The sequence below is a fragment of the Hippopotamus amphibius genome, chromosome 5 (assembly GCF_030028045.1).
Source record: "Hippopotamus amphibius kiboko isolate mHipAmp2 chromosome 5, mHipAmp2.hap2, whole genome shotgun sequence".
NCBI lineage: Eukaryota > Metazoa > Chordata > Mammalia > Artiodactyla > Hippopotamidae > Hippopotamus > Hippopotamus amphibius.
This window is the reverse complement of record NC_080190.1, coordinates 113674214-113688475: the sequence shown is the minus strand read 5'-3', so window position 1 is coordinate 113688475 and position 14262 is coordinate 113674214. Positions and strand designations below refer to the sequence as shown.

At 34.3% G+C, this 14262-nt stretch overlaps 1 pseudogene; it reads left to right on the top strand.

Moving 5' to 3' along the window:
- The first annotated feature begins 4262 nt into the window (after window positions 1–4262).
- LOC130853952 (40S ribosomal protein S20-like) lies at window positions 4263–4615 on the top strand (annotated as a pseudogene).
- The last annotated feature ends 9647 nt before the right edge of the window (window positions 4616–14262 follow it).

Genomic DNA, 14262 nt, shown 5'->3' with positions numbered 1-14262 from the left:
TATATATCCATATGTGTATAGATATAGATATATATTTGTTTTTAGATAATTCTACTGTTGAGCCCAAACCTTAAGCAGATTTGAATTTTTAATCTTATTAGTTCCAGAAGACAAACCTAGCAGTGTGTAAAGAGGATTGAACCAAGTTTGATGGTGGCTTCTGAGCAGACTGAACAAAATCATATACTGTTTACAGTTGTCTTTTACATGCAGGTGCATTGTGGGAAAGTAACCCATCTCTGAAGTCACAGGAATCCTTTGCTTCAAATCTTTTAGTCACATTGTAAGAAATTAACAATGCTGTATTGTTTTTGTTTAATATTTCTCATATTTCTTATTCTCATTCTGTAGGAATGCATTCTAATCCAAGGACACATTCTCATACATTCATTAATCCTTGTGCTCCAAAACAATTCACATGAAAACTCAAAATCAGATGGTTTCATGTGTTCCAACTTAGCTTTTGCTAAAACAGGGTCATCCTTGAACTTGTCATCTGCTGAGGTATTGAATTCCCTATTTCATTCAATTACATGATCCTAAGAATGTGGCCATTTGCCATTTCTGTCTCAACTTTGAACACATGTTTTTGCATCTAACTGTTCAGCTTAGGAACCCTTCAATTATAAATGACTTAATGGAGAAAAGAGTAAATCATTTAAGGAGCTACCTAAGTAGTATATAAAAATGTTAATTCTGTTTAAAAATAAAGTGTTATTAATGTAATTTTCCTGGTGATGACAAATTTTAACTCTTTAAAACATGCTACTTCAGTAGCTGAGATACAAATTAATTGCTTAAAGAGTAAAACTAAAATATTCCTTTAGCTTTAAGAATAATTCTCATATATTTAATGAAGTTTTAATCAGGGTGATATTTTGACAGAAAATTGGGTGTCTTTTTTATAAATTTAAAACAATATCCTAATGTGGACTAATTTAGTTGTTAAAAAATTTATTTTCCTATGTGTATATTGTGTTGCTCAGTTTTCTTCTAAAACTGAAGTGAACAGGTGTTAGCATCAGATATTTATAATTAAATGGTTGAGTCAAATTAAACATAATTTGTCTTCTCTGCAGGACTAAAACATCTTTAAGGGCACAGATTATGTCCTTTTCATTCCCCAGATGGAGAAATGACTAGAACAGAGTTTGACATATAGTAGGTGCTCATTAAATGTTGCTGAACTGATCTGAATCTTTATGTGGCCAGATGTAAAACACCTATTTTATTTTTATCATACAGCCTTCAACTGAAGAATAAAATATAAGCTCATACTTTGTATTTATCCCATATCTTTTTTTAAAATACTTTTTAGATCACTTTCACATAGTTATACCATTTAATCCTTTTGAAGTGATGGGTCTAATAAGTCCTATCAGTCCATTTTTCTTGCTTGAAGTCACATTCTTGGTTAATTAATTACATGGCAGGAACTGGAAATTAGGTTTTAGTTTTTTGTTTGTTTGTTTTTGTTTTTTGTTTTTCTTTTAAAAACTTGTAGGCCGACATGCAGATGGCTAACAAGCATATGAAAAGATGCTCAAGATCACTAATCATTAGAGAAATGCAAGTCAAAGTCACAATGAGGTATCACCTCACACCAGTCAGAATGGCCATCACCAAAAAATCTAGAAACAATAAATGCTGGAGAGGGTGCTGAGAAAAGGGAACCCTCCTGCAGTGTTGGTGGGAATGTAAATTGGTGCAGCCCCTATGGAAAACAGTATGCAGTTTCCTTAAGCGATTAAAAATAGAAGTACCATATGACCCAGCAATCCCACTCCTGGGCATATACCCTGAGAAAACCATAACCTAAAAAGAAACATGTACCACAATGTTCATTACAGCACTTTTTACAACAGCCTTGACATGGAAGCAACCTTAATGCCCATCAACAGATGAAAGGATAAAGAAGATGTGGCACATGTATACAACGGAATATTACTTGGACTTAAAAAGGAATGAAATTGAGTTATTTGTAGTGAGCTGGATAGACCTAGAATCTGTCATACAGAGCGACTTCAGCCAGGAAGAGAAAAAAACAAAAAAACAAACAAACAAAAACTTGTAGGCCCTTTACCTGTTTTGTGAGTGATATGTGGGATGGGTCAAATTGCCTCTTTGTAGCAAAAGACTTCTTATTTCAATTTGGAAATTAGGAGTGCTGAAAAGACTATCACTTCTACACAAACAACAAGAAAAAAAGCTGACAAGCTGGAAATTAATGACGTTTGGACCCATGAGAGAACCAAGATTGCAAGGCAAACAACTACCCTGAGATATGGGGAGAGACAAGTGCTTGCAAAGAAAGATGCTGTCAAATCCATATAAGCCAAAGAGAAGATTCAGCTAGAGATTTTTAATGAATTTCTAAAGGCTGGGTGGGAGTGTCAAGTCCCTGGGGCTGCAGACATATACATGTGTAGGGGGTTACAGTCTTATGAAGGATTTTCCTCTAGGAACTCACAGGGCAGTTCAGGGAGAGGCCTAAGAAAACTTCCCCTGTAATACTGATTGAGCAGGGGAGAGAACAGAAGCCATTGCCAAAACACTGCCAGATTCATCTTCTATATCATCTCAGATGAACAAAAGCCTTAATATGCAGAGGAAAGGGAACAAAAGTGTAGACTAAGACTTCTGGGAGATGGCGGGGACCCTGTAGACCTAGTATTGCCTGTATTACCCCTGGAGAAGAAATATACTTGAGAATGTCATAGACCCAAGACCCAGGTTCACAATGCCTGCCTAAATCTGAGGCTTAGTAAGAATGTCAGACAACACCTCCTTTCCCCACTCCCCCACCTTCATTACCCTATCATTGTCAAATAAAATTGAGTGGAATTCACCTGGGAGAGTTGAAAGAGACAGAATCTCTGTTGCACAATGGGAAAAAACCTAAGCCAAGTGGGAGACCAAGAGCCAAGCAGGAAGCAAGCTTCAAACCCAGCCTAACTCCTGATTTGATGGGCATGAACGCCTCTATTAACAGCCCAACAGAAGGAAAGGTGTGCCCGTCTCCAAGTGTAACAGTTATCTCAGTATCTATTGTCTTGTACAATACATCTAACTTTAAACAAAAAACTTTAGGCATACAAAGAGGGAAGAAAAAACACAGTTTAAAATGGCAAAGGAGTCAACAGAGCCAGACCCTATCCAATGGGGAACATAAAATAGTTATGGTTAATATGTCAAAGGCTCTAATGGAAAAGGTAGACAACATGCATGGTCAAGTAGATACTTTGAGCAGAGACATGGGAACTATAAAAATGAAAATCCTAGAAAAGAATAATTCAGTAACAGAGATGAAAAATGCTTTCAGTGATTTTAGCAGTAGATTTGAGGTAGCTGAAGAAAGAGCCAGTGAGTATAAAAATGGAGATAGATCAACAGAAATTACCCAAAGTGAAACACAAAGAAAAAACAAGAATGATAAAAAAGAGAACAGAACATCCAAGGGCTGAGGACAATACCAAATAACCTAACGTGTATAAATGGAATCCCAGGAGAACAAAAAGAAGAGGGCAGAAAAAATATTTGAAAAAATATGAGTAAGAATTTTAAAAAAACCCAGCACCTATGAACATCATATTCTAAATCCTGAAAGCCAAAGACAGAGAGAAAACCTTGAACACAGCCAGAGGAAAAAATAATGTTACATTAATGAACGAAGAAGAGAATTACAGCAGACTTGTCATTAGAAACCATGTAAATAAGAAGGCAGTGGAATGATGTCTGTAAAGTTCTGAAACGGAAAAAACCTGACATATCCAGTAAAAAAACATCTTTCAAAGGTGAAGCAGAAGCAAAGCCTTTCTCAGACAAACAAAAATTGAGGTAACTCGTTACACTCTGCAAGAAATATTAAAGGAAGTTTTTCAGGTAGAAGAAATATGATAGAAGAAACTTGGATTTATACAAAGAATGAAGAATGAAGCTTAAATGGAATATCTTTTAATTTTCAGTTCTAAAAGCTAACTATTTAAAGCAAAAATTGTAACAATATGTTTATTTTATAAAGTGAAATATATGACCACAGTGGCACAAGGAATGGGAGGATTTGGGAATGCACTGTTACATTGTATATGAAGTGGTATAATATTATTTGAAGGAAAACTCACTAACCATTAAAAAGTGAAGTGTTAAAAAGGTAACAAGCCTCTGTGAGGAAGACATTGTGGCCACTGCTCCTGACTTACCACAGTTCCTTCTTGCTGAGGGAGAAGTGGGTCACGAAGTTCTGCTCCTGCCACGTGGCAGCTATGGCTTTTAAAGCTACTAGAATGACACTAGTGGACCCAGAAATAGTGGTTGACTGAATAAGAATTACCCTAACTGTCCGCCATGTAAAATCCCTGGGGAATTTGTGTGCTGATTTGATCACAGGCTCAAAGGAAAAGAACATTAAAGTGAAAGGACTGGTTTGGATATTTACCAGGACTGAGAATCACTGTGAGAAAAACTCTGTGATGAAGGTTCTAAGACTTGGCATCATTTCCAGATGTGGATTCACAAGAGACCCACTGAGTTGGACAATCCTTCTGAGAGTGTTAAGCAGATTACGTCTATCATTGAGCCAGGATTAGAGATCGAAGTCACCACTGTAGTTGCTTAAATCAACTATTTTAATAAATTGATTATTAGTCATTTTAAAAAGAGATATAAACAAGTAATTATAGGAGATAGAATAGATCATAAAATGCTTAGTCATTCAGAAAAGGCAGAAAGTGAACCAAAAAAGCAAGAACAGCCAAATGGAACAAATAGAAAACAGCTTGTAAGTTAGTAGATTTTAAGCCAACCATAACCATAATCACTGTAAATGTCTAAATACATCAGTTAAAAGGCAGATTGCTAGATTGGATTTAGAAAGAAGACCCAGTTATATGTTGTCCATAGGCGACTCACTTTAAATATAAAGACATAGATTGGTTAAAAGTAAAAGCATATGCAGTCCCCTGCCTCCATTACTATCCAAAAGTAGAGTGTTCTTGTGAAACCTTTCATAAGCCAAAATGGCTTAAAGCAAAGAAGCAATTACCTTAGGAGACATCTTGCTAACAGATGCAAAAAATAAATTGAGATAAAGCACAGATGGTCACAAACACAGTTCAAAGCTATGGTGGCTTGATGCTGAAATGCTGAGTGTAGTTCCTAGGGAAAGAGCTTGGTGGTGCCACTCTTGCTGCTGGGGGTGCAACTGCCTGTACATTGCAAAATAATGCTGAATGCTATTTATTTTTTATTGAAGTATAGTTGGTTTGCAATATTATATGTTTCAGGTGTACAACATAGTGATTCAATATTTTATAGACAATACTCAATTTAAAGTTATTACAAAATAATTGCCATATTTCCCTGTGCTCTGCAATATATGCTTGTTGCTTCTTTATTTTATGCATAGTAGTTTGTATCTCTTAATCCCCTACCCCTTTTCACTTTTGCCTTTTTTCAGAAGAGCAAAAATCTACTTCAGATTTCTTTCAGTTAGCCAAAACAGGTACTAATATAGGTCTTTCATAAAAGGGAAGTGGTATAAACCAGAGGATACCTGTATCAGTCAAACACTGTGGCCTGTCTCCCCCACAAAAAAAAAGCCAAAGCTGGGCTAGTTACATTAAATTCAGTCAAAGTAAACTTCAGAAATAAAGTAGAACATTACATAATGATAAAGTGGTAGGTTCTGCAAATGGACCTAACATTCCTAAAGGTATACACACCTAATAGGCGAGCTTCAAAATAAATGAGGCAAAAACTGATGAATCTGAGAGGACAGCTAGACAAATCTATAATTATCAGTGGTAACTCCAACCTTCCTTTATATTTATTGATAAAACAACTAGGCAAAGAAAAATCAGTAGGGATATAAATGATCTGAGCAACACTATCAACCAGTTTGACATAATTAACATTTATCACTCTACCGAAGAATGTCAGAATACAAATTCTTCTTAAGCACACATGGAACGTTCACTAACATAGACCATATTCTGGGTCACAAAATGAACTTTAACAAATTTAAAAGAACAGACATGATACCAAGTATGTTCTCAGGTCATTATACAATTATATTAGAAATCAATAAAAGAAAGATAGCTGGAATATTTCCAAATATTTGGAAATTAAACAATACATTTCTAAATAACCCATGAATCCAAAAGGAAGTCTCAAGGGAAATTTTAAAATATTTTGAACTCTCCATAATAGGAAAATAAACAAGCCAATTAAAACAGGGCAAATGATCTTAATAGAAACCTCACCAAAGAAAATATACAGATGCAAACAAGCATATGAAAAGATGCTCAACATCATTTGTCATTGGGGAATTTCACATTAAAACAAGATACCATTACATGCCTATTCAAATCGATAAAAAAAATTTTAAAAACCCTGACAATACCAGTTGCAGGCAAGGATGAGTAACAACAAGAACTCTCATTATTTGTTGTAATACAAAATGATACATCTACTTCAAGAGACAGTTTGGCAATTTCTTACAAAGCTAAACATAGTCTTATTATACAACCCGCAGATGAAACTCCTAGGTACTTATCAAATTGATTGTAAAACATTTTAACACAAAAGCTTGCACATGAATGTTTATAGCAGCTTTATTCGTAATTGCCCCAAACAAATGTACCATTAATAATGGATGTTAATAATAAGGGAAACTGGGTGTGGAGTATATGAGAACTGTTTGTATTACTTTCATAATTTTCTGTAAGCCTGAAATTTTTCTAAAATTAAAAGTTTATTTTTAAAAATGTATTTGGAAGTGAATGATAATGAAAATACAAGGTATCAAAAGTTGTGGGATGCCCCTAAAGCAGTGCTTAAAGGGAAATTTATAACATTAAATACTTATCTTGGATAGAAGAAATATCTCCAATCAACAGTCTGAGTTTCTCACTTAAAGTAGAGAAAGAAGATTAAATTAAGCCCAAAACTAAGGAAATGATAAAGATTAGAGCAGAAGTCAATGAATTGGAAATAGAAAAAGATAGAGAAAATCAAAGGAATCTAAAGCTGATTCTTTGAAGGGATCATAAAATTGATAGATTTCTAGTTAGGCTAATCAAGAGGAAAAGAAGACATAGGACAAAAATGGGAGACATCACTAATGGTTTCACAGATGGACAACTTTAATTTCATCAATATAACAGTCTAGATGAAATGGACCAATTCCTTGATAGACACAAGTTATTAAAACTCACTGAAGATGCACAGGTAACCTGAAAAATCCCTTATCAATGACCAAAATTGAATTTGTAATGAAAAACCTTTCAAAAAAGAAAACTCTCGACCAAGATAGTTTCCTGGACAAATTCTACCAAATATTCAAGGAAGAAATAATGCCAGTTCTTCAGATTTTCTTCCAGAAAATAGAAGGGGCATTACTCTAATACCAAAACCAAAGAAAGAAGACTATAGAACAATATTTTATGAATATAGACCAAAATTTCTCAATAAAATATGAGCATATTGCATTCAGCATGGATAAAAGTTATAATCTATCATGACCAAGTGAAGTTCATCCCAGAAATACAAGGCTGGTTTCACATTTCATAACCAGTTAGTATAATTTGATGCATTCACAGACTATATAGAAACACCAAATGATCATCTCAATAGATGGTGTAAAAGCATTTAATTTCTACATTATTTCATAATAAAAACACTTAGTAAACTAGGAATATAAAGGAATTTCCTTAACCTAGTAAAGGACATCTACCAAAAAAACAGAAAAGACAAACAACTCCCCACTGCAAAACAAACCCAAAACAGAAACAAACCTGCCTATATTATGTTGAATGGTGAGAGGTTACATTTTTCTTACAAGATCAAGAATGAGGCAAGTATGTTTTCTCTCCTCACTCCTATTCAACACTATTTGGAAGTCCTAACCAGTGCAATAAGGCAGGAAAAATAAAAACAAGCATACAAATTAGAAAAGAAGAAATAAAACTGTTTCATTTCATAGACATCATGACTATTGATGTAGAAAACCCAAGAATTTGCAGTAAGTTTCCTGAAACTAATAATAGAAGTTAGTAAGGTATCAAAATATAAGGTCAGTCAATTGTATTCTTATTTACTAGCAATGAACAACTGGAATAGCATTTGCAATAGCACCCCCTCCCCTAAAGAAAATACTTATGCATAAATCTAGCAAAAATATGTGCAGGATCTGTATGATGAGAAACTATGAAATAGCAATGAAAGAAATAAAAGAAGATTTAAATAAATGGAGATAAATACCATATTCATCCCCAATGTATAAATGCAACACAGTCTCAATAAATTTTCAGCAAATTTCTCTGTAGATGTCAACAAACTGATTCTAAAATTCATGTGAAAAGGCTAAGCAGTAGAATAGCCAAATCAATTTTAAACAAAAGAATAACAGAGTTGGAAGACTATACTACCTGATCTCAACCAATATAAAACTATAAATATCAAGACAGTGTAGTACAGTAAAAGGATAGATAAAGATCAGTGGAACAGAATAGAAAATGAAAAATTAGATCCACATAAATATAGTCAACTGATTTTTTTTGAAAAAGATGCAAAGACAATTCACTGGAGAAACAATAGTTTTTTCAACAAATGGTGCTGGAACAATTGGATATCCATATGCAAAAAATGAACCTGAGCACATGAACTCAGATTTTCACAAAAGTTAACTCAAAATAGATCACAGATATAAATGTAAAATGTAGAAATATAAAAATTCCAGAAGAAAACATAGAAGAAATTCTGTATGACCTGAGCCGATATTCTCCAAAGATAAATGGAGAGCAAAAACCTTAACATTGTCATTGTAGAAATTCAAATTAAAACAATGAAATGTCACTGTACATCTATCAGATTGGTTAAAACAACAAGAACACAAAAACCTAACAACAAATGCTAGCAAGGAGCACCAGGAACTCTCATTCATTGCTAGTGAGAAATGATGCAAAATAATACAGTCACTTTGGAAAATCGTTTGTCAGTTTTTTTACTAAGTTATATGTCTGCTTTTCATACCACCCAGAAATCGTACTCCTAGAAATCTACCAAGTATATAGAAAATGTATGTTCACACAGAAATTGTATATGAATGTTTATAACATCTTTATTCATAATCAAAAAGAAAAACTGGAAACGAGAATATGTAAAGAGATAAATAATATGTGTACATAAAATGGAATATACTACCTAGCAATGAAAAGGAGGAAATTGTTAACTGAACTATTCAACTGTTGATTCACACGACAACATGGATGACTCTTACTTCCATTTTGCTAAGTGAAAAAAGCCAGACTCAAAAGATTACATATATCATGATTACAAATATGTGGCATTCTGAAAAAGGTAAAACTGTTGGAATTGAAAACAGATGAGTGGTTTTTATATGTTGTGGAGGGAGTAGGGGTTAGGTACAAAGAGCAATTAAAAAAAAAAATTAACCAGGATATTGGAAGATCCAAGGACAGGAAGAAAACTGAGATAAACTGTATTATAACTGTATTACAAATGTGTGACATAACTTCACTGAAGGGAATAGGGAGAAGGAAATGGACCTAAATTACTTTGGAAGAGTGTTTAATTGGATAAACTCAGGCTAAAGACAAAAAAGTACTATACATAGAAATTGTATTCTAGTCATTAAATTTAGTTTCTCATTTGGTTAGTAATTCTGAAACTACATGTATATGAGGGTTGAGCAAATAAGTAAATTAATTGTAGATGATGGGAACCATGTTTCTCCTGTCAGAAAAAGAAATTAAAAATAATCAGGGGTGGGGAGGCTAACTGTTCATTAAGAGGGCCTAGAAGCAGTGACACTCTAGTGGTCATGAGCACACCTAGTGCCCAGGTCTTAGTTTCTAAATACCAATCTGAAAAAAAAAAAAAAAAAAAGACAAACAGGTGACTCTAGGGCTATATCAGGAAAATGCAAGAGGAATTTGTGGCATCTTATAGCACCAGAAAGCAAGGAAGTGTGGAAAAAACCCCACAAAACAGATACGGGTATGTTAATAAAACACAGAAGCTAATCTGTAAGAGCTTCCAATGGCTAAACCTGGAACAATTGGCGCAACAAAATAAATGATATTGGATTATAACCTAAGAAATAAAACCGACATCTCTGAGTTCATACTAATACAATTAAGTTATTGAATAAACTAAAGGAGGAAAAGGGACTTATCTTCCTTAGAGAATAATTCCAAATAATAAATGTAGAAAGGATGAGGGAAATAGAGAATGGCCATTAGAACATCTTAATAATAATGGTTATAGATGTGATACACAGATGAATTTTAACATTAGTGGGCAGAACTTTACAGAGAAACAGGATATTTACACAGCCTTGCTGTATTGTCCCTGCGATATTTGTTAATCACTATCATGGTTTTAACACATTTCCACAGTTTCCTGATACTCACCTTTCCAGGAGATGGAGTTTAATCCCTCTCCTCTTGGGTCAGGCATAGATTTAGTAACTAATAAAGATATGGAAAGAGGAAAAGTAGTTTTGCAGAGGAAAAACATGCAGTCAAAAAGAAACTAAGTAATCAAGTTAACTGTACTAATCTTATTAACCAGTAGTAAGTCAAGCTGATATAATGATATAATATATCAAAAGGGTACTTGACTGTAATATTCTTTCCCCAAATCCATGTTCCCTATCTAATCATGAGAAAACATCAGACAAACACAGACTGAGGATCAGTCTACGAAAATACCTGACCAGCATTCTTCCAGAGTATCAAGGTCATGAAAAAAATTAAAATTAAAACTAATTAATTAATTAAACAGTCATAGATTGGGGGAGACTAGGAGGAATGATGACTGAATACAATGTGGTATGCTGGATTGGATCCTGCAACATTAGTGGAAAAACTGGTGAAATGTTTTGATAAACTATAGTTATGTAAACATTAATTTTAGAGAAAGCTGGGTAAAGAGTATATAGGAACATTGTGTATTATCTCTGCAATTCTTCTGTAAATCAAATTATTAAAAAAAATTTAAAGGCAAGTAGTAAAAGGTTTTGATATAATAAGTAAGGCAATTTGACAGTTCTCTGATCTAGGCAAAGAAACATATAAACTAGCATAGCCATAGGCATTTATATAGAAATAGTAGGAGTGATAAAATAATTCTGGTGCAGTAGAGTGTAAAGATACTATCTTTATATAAAATATAGTATAAAAGATAGTTAAATAATTTTGGTGCAGTGTACTGTATGCTGCATATACAAGTAGTTCTATCCATCCCACAACTGTTTAATTAGTATCTATTTTTTTCATTTCTTCTAACAATACAATCTCTGGGGTTACACTATCCAATAAAACTTTTTACAGTCATGGAACTGTTCCATATCTCTACTGTCCAATATAGTAGCCACCAGTGTGGCTATTGAACACTTGAAATGTGGCTAGTATAACTGAGGAGGTGAAATTTAATTAATTTAACTTTAATTTAAATATAAATTTAAGTAGCCACATGTGGCTAGTGACTATCATATTGGACAGTGAAGCTCTAGATGATAAGCCCTTTGAAAGCAACAATTTTTGCTCAGTTTTTATTACTTGTCTGAACAGTACCAGAGACGTATGGTAAATAAAGCTGACATAGTCACTTTTTGGAGATTCTGGTCTAGTGCAGTGGTTTTCAGTCTAAAGGCACATTAGGATCACATGGAGAGAACTTTAAACAAAGTTTAATTTGTGATCTCCGCCCCAGGCGGTTAGATCAGAATCACATACATTAAGCGGGGATGGGAGAGCCAGAGGAGGGGACGGGATGTCCGGATGTAAGTATTTATTTTCAAAGCTATTGAGTGATTCTAATACAACCAGGGTTGAGAACACTCTTTTCAGTAAAGAAAGGATATATAACACAATGATCTAAAATGAATTTAGATTCCTTACCTTTCTATACTGAAAGATCACATTATCTAATAGATTACAAAGTGAAATTATGTTGTATGCATATAATTTTAAACAAATAAATGCTAAATAGTACTTTTAGGGAAGAGACATTGTATCATCCTTTAGGCTGTTGTAACTTATGAAAAAATTGTTTCTTGCTGGATTACACAGTATATACATATATGTGTATATATATGTGTGTGTGTGCATTGTATATAAAAATATATATATAATACCAAATATATATATATATAATACCAAGGAGAATAAGATATCCTGAACATATATCTCTGCAGTTCAGAAAAAGCAAAATAGATAAATCACATATCACAGATTTTACTGTTTTTTGTAGTAGAAAGTGGTTAAAAAGAATTGTTGCTGGGATTTTTGTTTCTGGTCTATATAGTACCTAGAGATTAAGTAGATTTGTTACCTGGGCTCTAAGTGGTGTAATAACATATGAAATGAAAGGTTTGAACTCAGCTAGGATAAAAGCCAAGGAGCTGACCACCATTATTTCCTCACTCCCTATGAATTTCCTCCTTCAAATTCCTGGACCTTTGTGTTTTAATTTGGTGTATAGGTTGGGAGATTATGTTTAAACCATTAAGGGATTTTAACTGGAGAGAGGTGAGAGCTGAGGGGTAATTGTTACTGGATGACAGTATAAGATTCTATCAAATATTCGGCTTCAACTCAAATAATCATTGATCTTCTCTGCATCTAGAATGCCAGCTATAATCATAATCAATTACGAGTTCCTTTCCTGTTGACTTTTTTCCTATTCTTTCTCTAATAGAGTGATTTGGGGGAATGGGGAGCTGAGAGGCATAAAAACCCTATTAGTCATAGAGAATTAGTTGTTGTATAGAATTACTTATTACTGATGTGAACTGTTTTTATGGGCCATTTACTGAGACTTGGAAATGATTTAACTGGTGTAGCGGGAAGAGCGTGGACATTGTACAGAAAGACAGGTTTTGAATCTCAGTTCTTTCACTTACTACCTATATAATCTTTGGCAAATTTACCTCTTTGAGTCTCAGTTTCGTCCACTACATGGTGGGAATAGTAATACCTGTCTTAGTAGAGCTGTTGTGAAGAATAAATGAGCTCATGTTATAAGGTACATGGTAGACACTTAATACATTCTAGTTTCCTTCCTTGATGACACCTCATGCTTCTCTCCCCAAGATCATTCCCCTCACTCCTTCTGGCTCTCAGGGGTGCTGACTGGTCCCCACTGTGTCTGTTCTGCAACTTTCCTTTCACCCCAGCATCACTACGTTACCTGTAGTCCTTCAGTTTCCTGCAGGTCTCAGCATGGTGACTACTATTACTCCTCCTCTCCTTCCCACTCTAAGTTCATATTTATTGAGTACAATGTTAAACTCTTTAGATGTATGTCCACTTAATTAATAATTAGTAACGTAATTATGTCTAGCTACTTAATCTTCACAACAGTGTTATCCCCATTTTACAGATGTGGAGCAAGACTTAGACGAGATCTCCCTCAGGTCGTGACACTTAGCTAAGGTGACAGAACCAGTTCACTCTCTTAGCTGGCTCCAGGTTGCCCACAGGACCCAATGACAACTTCTCAGGACAGAATGCAATCCTTTTCACGGTTGGGAGTCCTGAGACTCCACTCGAAGCTTCAGCCACACTCAAAGCCCTTCCCTAAATATTCTGTCTTCCATGCTTCCTGCCTTTCCACATACTAGTCCTTCAGCCCTGTTCTTTTTCCAGCCATCTAGTTAGTTAGCTTCAGCTTCGGTTTTGTAGTCTGGCAAAGATGTTAAACGCTCTGTGAATCCTTCCTACCTTGTTGCAGGCCCTCCAATTTCCAGAGCCTGTGGCACAAACTTGTAACTATAGCACTTTTCATACTCTTTGGAAGTTAGTAATTCATTTCTTCCCTTTACTATACTATTATTTATACTATGCTGTTATACTATACTATTATTATCCTTCAGCTACTAGCAGGGAGAAGAATTTTTGCCACTTAGTAAGTGTTTAATAACGGTCTGTGTGTGTATGTGTGCATGCGTGTGTATTTAGTTTAAATTTCTATTAAGGTAATTTTAATTCACATGCAGTTACAAGAAATAATAGAGAGATCCCTTGTATATGTTGCTCATTTTCCTCCAGCACTAACATTTTGTAAAACTGTAGTATAACATCTAAACCAGGACATTGACATTGATACAATCCACTGATTTTATTCAGATTTTCCCACTTTTGCTTGGACTCATTTCTGTGTGTGTTAAGATTACAGTAAAATTTATCACCCATGTATGTTTGTGGATCCACCACCACAATCAAAATACCAAACAGT